At 46.8% G+C, this 12187-nt stretch overlaps 1 protein-coding gene across 1 annotated transcript in view; it reads left to right on the top strand.

Moving 5' to 3' along the window:
• The window catches only part of FAM171A1 (family with sequence similarity 171 member A1), a 133913-nt gene that overhangs the window by 27771 nt on the left and 93955 nt on the right, over positions 1-12187 (top strand). The gene's annotated exons all lie outside the window — the stretch shown is intronic.

The following is a 12187-nucleotide window of genomic DNA, read 5'->3' as shown; positions in this document are numbered from 1 at the left end:
CTGATGCTGCTGTCTTATCCCAGTTCTACATGTGAAAAAGGGAAGACTTCTCCAGGTGGGAACCCCTTTCTTGGGATTGCATGACTCCAAGTGGCAGAACTGGGTCTCGAACACAGATCCGGCCCCCAAACCCTTGGACTTAACCATGAATGGGTGCCTTTCCTCCAAGACAGGGCTTTGAAACTTTCTCAGAGATAGGTCTACCTGGAGCAAACCTGATCATAAATGAAGCTGTTTCCAAAGTGTTTGTGTCTGCCTCCCTTTTCTTTTCTTTTTTAATTTTTTAAATGTTTGTTTATTTTTGAGAGAGAGAGAGACACACACACACAGTGAGAGTGGGGGAGAGGCAGAGATTGAGGGAGACAGAATCTGAAGCAGGCTACAGGCTCGAGCTGTCAGCACAGAGACCGCAGGGCTCAAACCCGGGAACCGTGAGATCGTGACCTAAGCCGAAGTCGGAGGCTTAAGCAACTGAGCCACTCAGGCTCCCCTACTGCCTTCCTTTTCTTATAAAACCACCAATCCTATTGGAATAGGACCCCACCCTTAGGACCTCATTGAACCTTAATCACCTTTTAAAGTCCCTAACTCAAAACTACAGTCACGTTGGAGGTTAGGGCTTCAACATAAGAAGGTGAGGATGACACAGATCAGTCTATAGCACACAGCCATACGGTTTCTCTCTTTGGAGAAACCAAAGCTTCGAGAAGTCTCGCCAAGCCCACTGCTGGCAGGTTGTCTCTGAATCTAACACTTTGAAACCCAGCTGTGGTCCTGGCACCCGGACCTAGACCTGTGGAGCACCCCTCCTCAGATTGTTCAGCACTGATTTGAGAACCCCAGGATTTCAGAGCTCAGGGTAGCTAGCTGAGGGTTTGAAAGTGTTATCTTCTTAAAGAAAAGTCAGAATTGGGGGGCTTTTATTTCCAGCATTAATTTCCCACCTGGCCCATGGGTGTTGGGCATAGACCTTTAGAGCAGTCGGTCTCAGCTCGTCCCTGGGGAAGACAACATGGTTCATTCAGACAGAACCACGATCAGAGCTCAAGTACATTGTCAGAGTGGGAAAGTAGATGCGGTCCGGTCAGTCTCCACCATGTTTAGAAAATTTAGTACCGGACAGTGACCCCTAAATCCTTGAATCTGAGAGCCTGTTTCGTATCAAAATGGTTTATAGCCCCCCCCCCCCCCCACACACACACCCAGGCATTACACAGTATCATTCGGTAGAGAAAATATGTTGGTTATGTGAGTGTCCTAACCATTTACATTTAATCCCATTTTAGTACCCGAAACCCTTTTTCTATAGGGCTGAAAATAACAGCAGGGAACATACAGGATTTCCTTGATTCTGCCCAGACACTACCATATCATAGGCCCACACTGATTATCAAACACATCCCCGTTTACGAAATATTAAGGGGAGCAGTAAAGCTACACCTTAAAATCAAAGAATACATTGGGCGCAAGTTTTTTCGGTCCACAGAGAATGTCTCTGCACATAGCTGTGCACTCTTGAGAACTCCACGTATTACCTGCCCCACAACCCCAACACTGGCCACTGCTGATTTTCAAGTATCAGGTCAAAAGCTTTTCCCTCTTGCATGTGGAAGGCAGATCTATTTCATGGATAAAACTGCCCTATTTGGTGCTCCTTTTCCTTTCTTATTTTGGTGTGTGTGTGTGTGTCTGTCCTTCTGGGTATTGCTCAGCCCAGCCTTGCCTCAGGAGGGATATAGAGAAAAACCAGTGACCCCCAGTCAACCTGGATGACAGATGGTGGCCTTGAACCCTGTAGGCTTCCCTCTCTCTCAGCTCCGTTTTTGAGGGTACTGTGCTCTGAATAACATCCTTTTCATTACTGCTCCCTCCTCCCTGAGAATACTGCATTGTTGACTCAGGTATAAATGACAGATTTCACAGTGGTCACTCAGAAGGACCTCTGACACCAGATGCTGTATTAAGTCCCAGTTGTTGAGTAAGAATCTAAGGACACTGGCAGAGAATGAAAGAATTTCTCTGTATTACAAGTCAAGGTAAATAATAGAAGGTTAAATGAGTCAGAAGCTTGAGTCTAGTAGAAGATAAAAATGAACCTAACCTTGATTACCAATCTTAGGAATTTATTCCCACTTTCTCACTCACTTTTTAGTCTGTATCAGAGGGAAAGAAAGCAATACATCTCCATGTACATGCTTTTACGCCACCTCGATGGAAACAAAGATAAAAGTATTGTACTTTCAAGTTGTGATTCAAACAAGTTTAGCATTTTATGTTTCAAATCTCAACATTAGTGCTATATAGGTATATATACATCTTGTAAATGTTAAATGGCTTTTAAAATTTAATTATCTCCTTTGGCCCAAGTTTTGTTTTCCTTCTGTTTGAAAACCCTGATGAGGTACTTTAAGATCATGATTTTTGGTTTTTTGGCAACCAAAAAAAAAAAAACCCTTTCCATTAAGCAAATAGATTTCTTACAGCAGCATTTTTTAATGTAAGTTTATTCTCTTAAAATTTTTTTCTTTTTCCCTTTTGAGCCCCTTCACCCATTTCTCCCATCCCACCCCTGCTGCCTCCTGAAGTTACCAATCTCTTCTCAGTATGTATGAGCTTGTTTTGTTTGGCCTTTTTGTTTTCATTTTTATTTTTTTAATTTTTAATGTTTAGTTTTCTTGAGAGAGACAGAAACAGAGGGTGAACAGGGGAGGGGCAGAGAGAGAGGGAGACACAGAATCTGAAGCAGGCTTCAGGCTCCGAGCTGTCAGCACAGAGCCCAATGCAGGGGTCGAACCCACGAACCGCAAGATCATGACCTGAGCCAAAATGGGACGCTCAGCTGACTGAGCCACCCAGGTGCCCCTGTTTGTTTATATTTTAGATTCCATGTATAAAAGAGATCATGTGGTATTTGTCTTTCTCTGTCTGACTTATTTCATTTAGCATTATACTCTCAAGGCCCATCCATGTTGCAGATGGCAAGATTTCATTCTTTTTCGTGGCTGAGTAATATTCTCCTGTGTGTATGTGTGCGCACGTGTGCGTGTCTTGAATGTTCTATAAATGCATTGTGGCATTTTGTTAAATTTAGTGAGCTGTTCCAACAGAGTATAAATGAAAGTAAGGTTACTTGCTGTGGTACTAAACCACCAAATGTTTCATAGATTGAACTTTTTGTAAATCAGTTGTTTAAGGTTTAAGAGATGCCAGCCCCAATCTTCTGATTCCTAGAGCAGCCTTGATGCCAGGAGTATTTATCAGCAGTAAGTGGCGAGCCAGGAGGTGATCGTGTCTCCTCTTTGATCACAAGACCAACTTCTAAAATCCAAGGTCAGAGGACATTTTCCATTTTTCTAGAGCTCTATTTCTCATTAAAAAGAGGAGGGGCTGCCGAAGAACCTTATTGCTGTTAAACCACTCCTCAGAAAGGTTCTGTAAAGAGAAACCTTAGTTTCACTGCAGCCAGAATAACAGAGTTGTAACATCTGGGTGAGTTTGTCTGTAGTGCCACGTTTAGGATTGGGAACACAAAGGAAAATCAGGAGCTGTAGGTCTGGGAGGAGGAATTCTGTGGCACAAGGTCTTTGGATGTTCCAGAGGCACATCTGAAAACTGGGCTAGTGAATCCAGTAGGAAGGCTGATGCCAACACCTTGAATGTTGAAATGGATCCCCAGGGAGCAGGGAAACAGTGACCAGGAGGTTGAGAAGCTATAGGGGAGAGAGTTTTAAAAGCATGAGTGGCCCCTGATCCCAGACCCCAGGAGCAGAGAGCCCCAGAGTGACACTGAATGGACAGATGTCCCCAGGACCCAGGGGTTAGGTGGGGTTAGGGGCGGTAAGAAGAGCAGCTGGGGGCTACTGGGAGCAACGTTAGATGGTGACACGCAGCCTATCTCGTGGCGTCAGTGACGATAAAGTGAAAGCTGCTGTATGTGCATGAGGTCTGTGCTCAGCTCTGTGCTGGGGGTGTTGAGCAAGGTGGGGGGGTGTTGATCAGCTTGTTAGGACACCCCTTAATAGATCCTGTTCACCTTTTCTTACTGTAAGCACCCCAAGATCGCAAAGTGATTCCAAACTGTTCCTTCCTACCTAGACCCAGACCCAGGCAAATTAGCTGAAATTCATTGTTCTAAGCTGATCTGTTCCTCAGATGAACTTTGAGGAGACTTGTCAAGGAGATCAGGAGGAGGGAACAGACGGTGTCAGATCGTAGAGGATAAGCGAATAGAGCAGCTGGAATGCTCTGGACCTTCTGCAAGCCTGGGCCCTGAGTCCCTGGGACTTGATTTGTGTTCGAAAGCCTACATCTATGAGTTTGTTAATGACACTAGTTATTTCAGGTTGGTAAGTCCCGTCTAGCTCATGAAGACGTTGTACTTGAATCACCACTGCCACGCGCTAAGATTGGAAAACCCTTTACATATATATCATGCAAAAGAGAGCCTTGGACAAGCAGCCCTCATATCAGAATCTGCCCTTCTGTGGAAGAATGTGGCCCTATCTCTGCTGGAGGCAAACTGGCATTGGGAAGTATAAAAACTCTCTGGCTTAAAAGAGAGGAGGAGTAAAAGAGGAACTGCTGGGCATCACTGACTTTGAGGAAATGCCAGGTAAACTAAATATTATTTCTCATGCCCTAGAAAGGAAAATACCAGATCGATGCTTGGTTATGTCTCTAAGAAGTCGAGTTTAAAATACAAATGCCTCGGGGCGCCTGGGTGGCTCAGTCGGTTGGGCGTCCAACTTCGGCTCAGGTCACGATCTCACGGTCCGTGAGTTCGAGCCCCGCATCGGGCTCTGGGCTGATGGCTCAGAGCCTGGAGCCTGCTTCCGATTCTGTGTCTCCCTCTCTCTCTCTGCCCCTCCCCCATTCATGCTCTGTCTCTCTCTGTCTCAAAAATAAATAAACATTAAAAAAAAATTTTTTAATACAAATGCCTCTAAATGCTAGTACTAGTTTTTAAGTTTTCTGGATAATTACACTTGAGTTCTTAAGTCTTAACTGTGTTTTTTAAAAATATAAAATCAGTGCTGTTTTCAGCACATAGGAGCATATATTTGGTTTTTGCACATGGGATATTCCCAGTAATTTCCAACCAAAGCTTTGTGCCCGAAGTGGGTAAGACATGGCTGTAGAAGCTGGGAGTGTGGTGGAGTGTGTTTCTAGAGCTAACTTAAAATATTTAGGGGCGCCTGGGTGGCTCAGTTGGTTAAGACTCGGACTTTGGCTCAGGTCATGATTTTGCAACTCATGAGTTCAAGCCCTACATACGGCTCTCTGCTGTCAGCTCTGAGCCCACTTCAGATCCTCTGTCACCCTCTCTGCCTGTCCCCCACTCGAGCATGCTCGAAATAAACAAAATAAACATTAAGAAAAAAAATTTTAATTAAAAAAATATATTAAGATGTTGGTCATTCCATTCTTAGATTGTCCTTTCCTCTTATACAATGTACAAAGATTTCTCTGGTGTCTGCCTGCTCACTGTGATAGGCAGAAGATCCTTGTAGAACCGGGAAGGACAGGGTGATAGATATGGTGGAAAGTCCTTTGGAGTTGAGTTAGAAGACCAGAATCTTCCATCTCCTGGCTTTTTATTCCTGTGAACTTGAGGAACGTGCTCAACTTTTGCAGACCTCAGTTCCCTCACTTGCAGCACAGGGCTGACCACACCTCCCGGGCACCTGGGATGGTGCCACGTTCCATTGAGATCATGCGTGTGCGAGCATGCTATAGAGGCTTCTCATGCCAACACGGTTCTTCTTAATGAGTGCTTCTGGGACAGTGGTGGAGAAGGTTCATAAAAGACTGCCTGTGGGTGGCATTCACATGCGTGCCAGAGGGAATTTACTAAAAAGCTTTTGATTGGTAGCCTGCTTTTGTTTACTGTTTAGGGTGATCTGATTAATAATGGCTGAAAGAAGTCTTCGTGCTAATCTGTGGAATCTGAATATCTGTCGCGTCTCTTCCCTTCACTATATACATAGACGCCTTTCTCCTTTTTCCTCTTTCATTCCCTTTTGCCCTTCCGTCGCTCTTGAAGATGGTTTTGCATAACTGTAAAAGTATTAGGGAATCGTGATCTTGACAATATAGTGAAATAATTCAGTCCGGAATAGACCGAAGCTTATTGTTGATCTCAGCTGTCTCGGAGGAGGAAAATATTCACCAAGCAAATTAAAACACTCGTCAGTGTTCAGCCACCTGCGGTGCTGTCCTATGCGGTAAAGAAAATGCTTTTCTTAAATGCCTCCTGCAACAGGACTTCTTCAGGTTACAAGTAAAAAGAAACGCAACTCAAGGGCGCCTGGGTGGCTCAGTCGATTAAGCGTTCAACTTTGGCTTAGGTCATGATCTCCGGGTTCGCGAGTTCAAGCCCCGCATGGGGCTTTGTGCTGTCAGCATGGAGCCCGCTTTGGATCCTCTGTCCCCCTCTCTCTGCCCCTCCTCTGCTTGTTCTCTCTCTCTCTCCCTCCCTCCCTCCCTCCCTCTCTCAAAAATAAATAAACATTAAAAAGAAAGAAGCACAACTTAAGGCTGGCTTCAGCAATGAACGGAGGATCACTTTATGAAACTAGAAAACCGAAAGGCACAGTGCTGGGGCCTCCAGACACTGATCTGGCTTAGCAATGCCGCTGAACGTCCTGGTTTCTTCACCTGCTTTGCTTTTCTTGGTGTCAACCTGATTCTAAGGATCTCCCCTTGGGATCCTGCATGTGGCTTCTGGTGGGTCATAGCACCATCTGCACCACTGTCCCCAGCATCTCCAGAAGAAGCTCTGTCATTCGTGCTTACTGCTTCTGCTCAGGTCATGTGCCCAGGACAGAAATCGTGGGGGAGGAGAAGGGAAATGGGCTCTGCCAGTTGCCATAATCTGGATCATGGGTCTCAGCCCTGGAGCCAAATAGAATCTCCACAGGATGTTGGGGACTCCCCATCAACAGAGGTGTCCCTGCATTCCTTACCTATTCATTACGGATAGTCGGTCAGGATTCCTGTTGATAAACTCTTCATTATTAGTTCAAGTTAGTGTATGTATTTTAAACTCAGAAATGAGTGTCTGTAAAAAATACACGCACGCGCGCGCACACACACACACACACACACACACACACTGTGCTTGTTTTTTTACATTGCTCTGTGCCCTCTAGCCAGATTCTCAGCCTTTCTGCCCACGTCATGCTTAAGGGTTTCCTTTCACCTGTGGTTGTAGCAGAATCTGGGCCACGGCCACAACCACGGGGACTTGCTGCTGCCGTGGCTTTGCCAGGGCTTCCTACTTATTGTGTGACCGAGGGCAGATTACTTAACCTCTGAGCCACAGGTTCTTTGTGAATTTTGTCCTCTTTACAAGGTTGTTTTGAATATTTTCTGAGCTGCAAGGACATGTGGTTTCTGATCTCCACCCTGATAAGTCAGAGGCCAAGTGCACTTCTGCCCTGGGGATGTCAGCTTCGGTAGATGCTAGAACCGCATATGGAGACTCTTGCCAAGGCCTGAGCTGTCTGAACAACAGGTTGCCAAATCCCTGGGGCTGGGTAGGGATTGGAGACAAAAATCGGTGAGGAAATCAAGGCAGCCGATGAAGAAAGAGTGATCACCTCGACCCAGCAGAGGCAGCCAGACTCCTATACTGCCACAGCCCAAGAAGACTGGAGCTCAGGCTAATTCTGATCCAGGAGCGGGTGGGGTGTGAAGAGGGGCAGCTCCAGCCTTTCTCACGGGGTATCGCCGTTCACATACTTAGAGCGTTACACTTCAGGGCACCTGCCTACTCCTGTTCAGAATATCCCAGTTTCTGATGAAAACCAATACGGTAAAACCTTGGTTTGCGAGCATAATTCGTTCTGGAAACAGGTTTGTAATCCAAAGCACTCATATATCAAAGCGATTTTCCCCGTAAAAAGTAATAGAAACTCAGATGATTCATTCCACAACCCAAAAACATTCACATAAAAGTGATTACAGTACTGTACTATAATACAAAATCATAAAGAAAATACAAAATATAAAGAAAAATCAACAACCTGCACTTACCTTTGAAAACCTTCATGGCTGTTGTGAGGGAGACAAGAGAGCAGAGGGTTATTGTGTAGGACAACTTTCACTATCACTAACGGAATCACTGCTGTCTACTAGCTCAACGGAATCTTTTTCTTTTCGCGCAACTTTAACGAGGAACCTGTCCAATGACACTTGCTTTTGCCTCCTTTTGAAGATTTTGTGGAAACGTGACATTGCATTGTCATTAAACAGATTCATCGTTTGTGCTGCTAGAACCTCATTCGGGTGATGCTTTTCTACAAAATTTGCACCGTTTCCCACGTTTTACACCTCTCCCTAATCTCATTTGAAGCGAGGGATTCCTGCATCTTTTGTCCTCCTCCTCTGCAGACGAGATACAGATGTAGACTTCTTATAAAACCTTGAAATTTCGGCCACTCGCATCCCTCGATCGTGCTTCTCGATTTCCTTCTTAACTTCCACCATAATCATCTTCTTCTTAGCGCCTTTCTTTTCAACCTTTTTCTGCATGGGGGCCATTGTATATGCTCGCACGGATGTTGACTACAGTACTAATAAACTTGTCATATACCATATTTAATGTAACTGGCAATAAGGCAGCACAGGAAAGGGTGTATATCTGCAGGCAGCCTGACCTAGAATGAAGCAAAGCATTCCTAAGCCTCCTCTTGTATAGAAAAGCAAAGGACTGTCCCTCGGTGCTTTGGAGTGACAAAAAACACACTACTGCCAGTTGTGGGCGCCCTCCGACGTTCTGAAAAATCACTGATTTCTGCCAGACACTGCGGCCTGAGACGGAGCATCCAAGCATGGGAGACAATCACCCACAATCCTGCAGTGAGAGAGAGAGAGAGAGAGAGAGAACCATTGGCTCATTGCGACCATGTGACATCTGGCGTCATGTACTACTCATATTGCAAGACATCGCTCGTTTATCAAGTTAAAATTTATTAGAAATGTCTGCTTGTCTTGTGGAACACTCGCAGAACAAGTTAATCACCATCAAAGGTTTTACTGTAATGTAAAATTTATTTTTAAAAAGATTTTTTCTTATAGGTTATGAAAGTACTGATAGATTTAAGCAACGAGACAAGTTTCCCTACTGAGAAAGATAGAATGTCCAATTAAGTCATCTTTGCTATCCTCGTAGAAATAATAATAGTAGCTAAGAGCTGGTAAGCACTCAGCACATGGCAGGCCCTGTTCTAAGCATTGTGTGTGCATGGACTTGATATTCCCCTAACACCTGTGAGGTGAATGGTCTGGGACAGATAGGTAGCGGCCTCCAGGCTATTTAGCTAGCAAGGAGCAAAGCTGGGAACTAAACCCATCTCTTCTGGTTCCAGAGTCTTTGACCAGCACCCCACACCACTTCCTAGTGATTTGATCTCCGTTAATTTTGTGTTTCAGGGGAACGCTTCATCTGAAATTTAGAGCTCGTATCGATTTTTGATGGGTACTCGAGGGAAGAGGGAGACAGTTAATCATTTCGAATGCATTGTTGCCACATTTTAGTGGTGAAAAACCACCAGGTGTGGCTGTGTCCTCCTGCCCCCAAAAAACCAAGAAGAGCTAGAAGCTGTCACTCCCACCAGAGGTAGCCATGTGAGACTTATTTTTAATTACTCACTGAGCCTATTTCAACAAACCAACTGTGAACACAGTAGTGGGTTACAGGAGAGGCAGGGGGAAAGACACAGGACTCCAGTCGATATATACAAGGTTGTTCACAGAACATAAAATAGAAGAATCTCAACTTTTGCAACTGATAAATCAGAGGACACTTAGAGTGAAAGGCGATTCTTTTACTGAACAGTTCATCGTAGATTTCCTCATCCTGGGTGCCCTCCGAGTGCTTACAGGGAGGATGCGACCTGGATGTGCTTCATCTGCATGAGGTTGAAGACAGAAACATAGTTTATAAGTAGGAGTCTGACGTAATAATGGTTTAAAACTGAATATGAGAAGAGAGAATGATGGGATTGTCCAAGCAATTTCTCTTTACCTTTTAGGACTCATCTTCAAGTGGGTCAGAGTAAAACAGCACTTACCCTCGGTCGTCACATGCCGCATCCGCCCCTGCCGTTCCCCCAGAGGTGGCATTTTGGCCCAGTCAGGAGGGAAGGTGAGCATGTGCTTTGGAGACAAAGAAATAGGTTCTGAGTTCTGAGGTTTCGCAAGTCTTAAAGCCTAATTCTGGGGCTGCCTGGGTGGCTCAGTCAGTTAAGCATCCGACTTGATTTCAGCTCAGGTCATGATCTTGCAGTTCATGGGTTGGAGCCCCAATCGGGCTCTGTGCTAAACAGCTTGGAGCCTGGAACCTGCTTCAGATTCTGTGTCTCCCTCTCTCTCTGCCCCTCCCCTGCTCACACTCTGCCTCTCTCTCTCTCAAAGATAAATAAACGTTAAAAAAAAAAAAAAAAAGCTTGGGCACCTGGGTGGCTCAGTCGGTTAAATGTCTGACTTCGGCTCAGGTCATGATCTCACGGTTTGTGAGTTCGAGGCCCACATCAGGCTCTGTGCTGATGGCTCGGAGCCTGGAGCCTGCTTCGGATTCCGTGCCTCCCTCTGTCTCTGCCCCTCCCCCTCTCACACTCTGTCTGTCTCTCGCTCTCTCTCAAAGATAAATAAACATCAAAAAAAAAAAAAAAAAAAAAAAAAGCTTGGGCACTTGGGTGGCTCAGTCGGTTAAGCGTCTGACTTCGGCTCAGGTCATGATCTCAACGGTTTGTGAGTTCGAGCCCCACATCGGGCTCTGTGCTGATGGCTCGGAGCCTGGAGCCTGCTTCGGATTCCGTGCCTCCCTCTCTCTCTGCCCCTCCCCCTCTCATGCTCTGTCTCTCTCTCTCAAAATAAAGCTTAAAAAAAAATAGAACTAAAAAAGCTTAATTCTGCCAGAGAACACAGCAAGCTTTAAGAAACCCAGAGTCCCAGCAGAACAGAAGCAGACTGGAGGAGAGTTAGAGGCATAGCACATGACACATCTGTCTAATGATCCGTAACTACCAGGAGTCAAGTGGGTAGAACCCGAGCATAGATCAGAAGTGGCTGAGGTGCACAGTGTCAGGGGCAGAAGGGCCTGGAGGCAGGGGGCAGAGAGGGTGGAACTGAGCCAGGCCTGGACGGGTGGTGGGGTTTGGGCGGACAGAGCTGAGAGGAGAGGCCGGGAGAAGGGCTGGGGCGAAGGCACAGCCGCATGCCGGGGACAGTCAGGGGTCTGAAGTAGGGTTGGAAGGATGGGGTACAAGAGAGGAGCCGGGATGAGGCTGGCTGGGTCTGTGAGCCACAAGATGCAGCTGAGATGCACAAGCCCAGTTAACTGCTGCCCCCACGGACAAGTCTGGAGCAGAAAGGCGAGCTGGCAAGACCTCTTGAAAGAAAGAGGCATTTACCTTAGGAGGCAGGTGGTTGTCCTCCGCTTACCTGGAGGCGGAGCTGGGTGTCGTGAGCACTCCAGGCTGGCCGGGTCACCGGCGCCCACACGTGGAACGCGGGCTTTGTGCCGTGCACGGCTGGTGGGTGCAGGGCCAGCGGGTGCACGGTTAGCAGATGCACGGCCGAGCCAGGCCCCGAGCCTGCCACACAGCCCTGCCCTGGATGCCGAGGGCTTGTTTAGAGACGTCCCTCTCCCATTGGCATCGCCAGTTCTTGCTGGCCGGTAGCTGATTTTCATTCAAGATTCCATTAGCCACAGAAGCGCAGAAGGAAAGTTCCCTTTCTGTGAGACTGAAGCTCTGGAAAGATTCGGCTAAGGCCAGCCACTGAAGAAAGTTGTGGATGGAATAACAGCCCTAAGAGTGGAAGGTCGTCAGGGGCCGGAAGGATTCGGGGGCGGGTTGCTTTTCACGTGTGAACTCTTCAGGTTCTCTCTGCGGTTAAAATGAAACCGGAAATCGCCGACCGTGCCCTCTGTGTGTAGACTTTGCAAGAAAGGTGCCGCGGGACTGCGTCAGAGGAGGACAGGGGAGGAGAGCACCTCTTACTCAGATGTACCCGGCTTGCTCCTGCCACTTACGGGTCATCAGCCCCTGTGTGTGCTGTGCCCCTGCCGTGTCTCCGGTCTTAGCGCTTTCGTCGCTCTTCCATTTTGTTCTGGGTCCTCGGGTACAGGGAACAGGTGCGGGGGGGGGGGGGGAGGGGCGGCGGGGGGGGGGAGGCATCA

Source organism: Panthera leo, chromosome B4, assembly GCF_018350215.1.
Source record: "Panthera leo isolate Ple1 chromosome B4, P.leo_Ple1_pat1.1, whole genome shotgun sequence".
Classification (NCBI taxonomy): domain Eukaryota; kingdom Metazoa; phylum Chordata; class Mammalia; order Carnivora; family Felidae; genus Panthera; species Panthera leo.
This window is presented reverse-complemented; position numbering and strand designations above follow the sequence as displayed.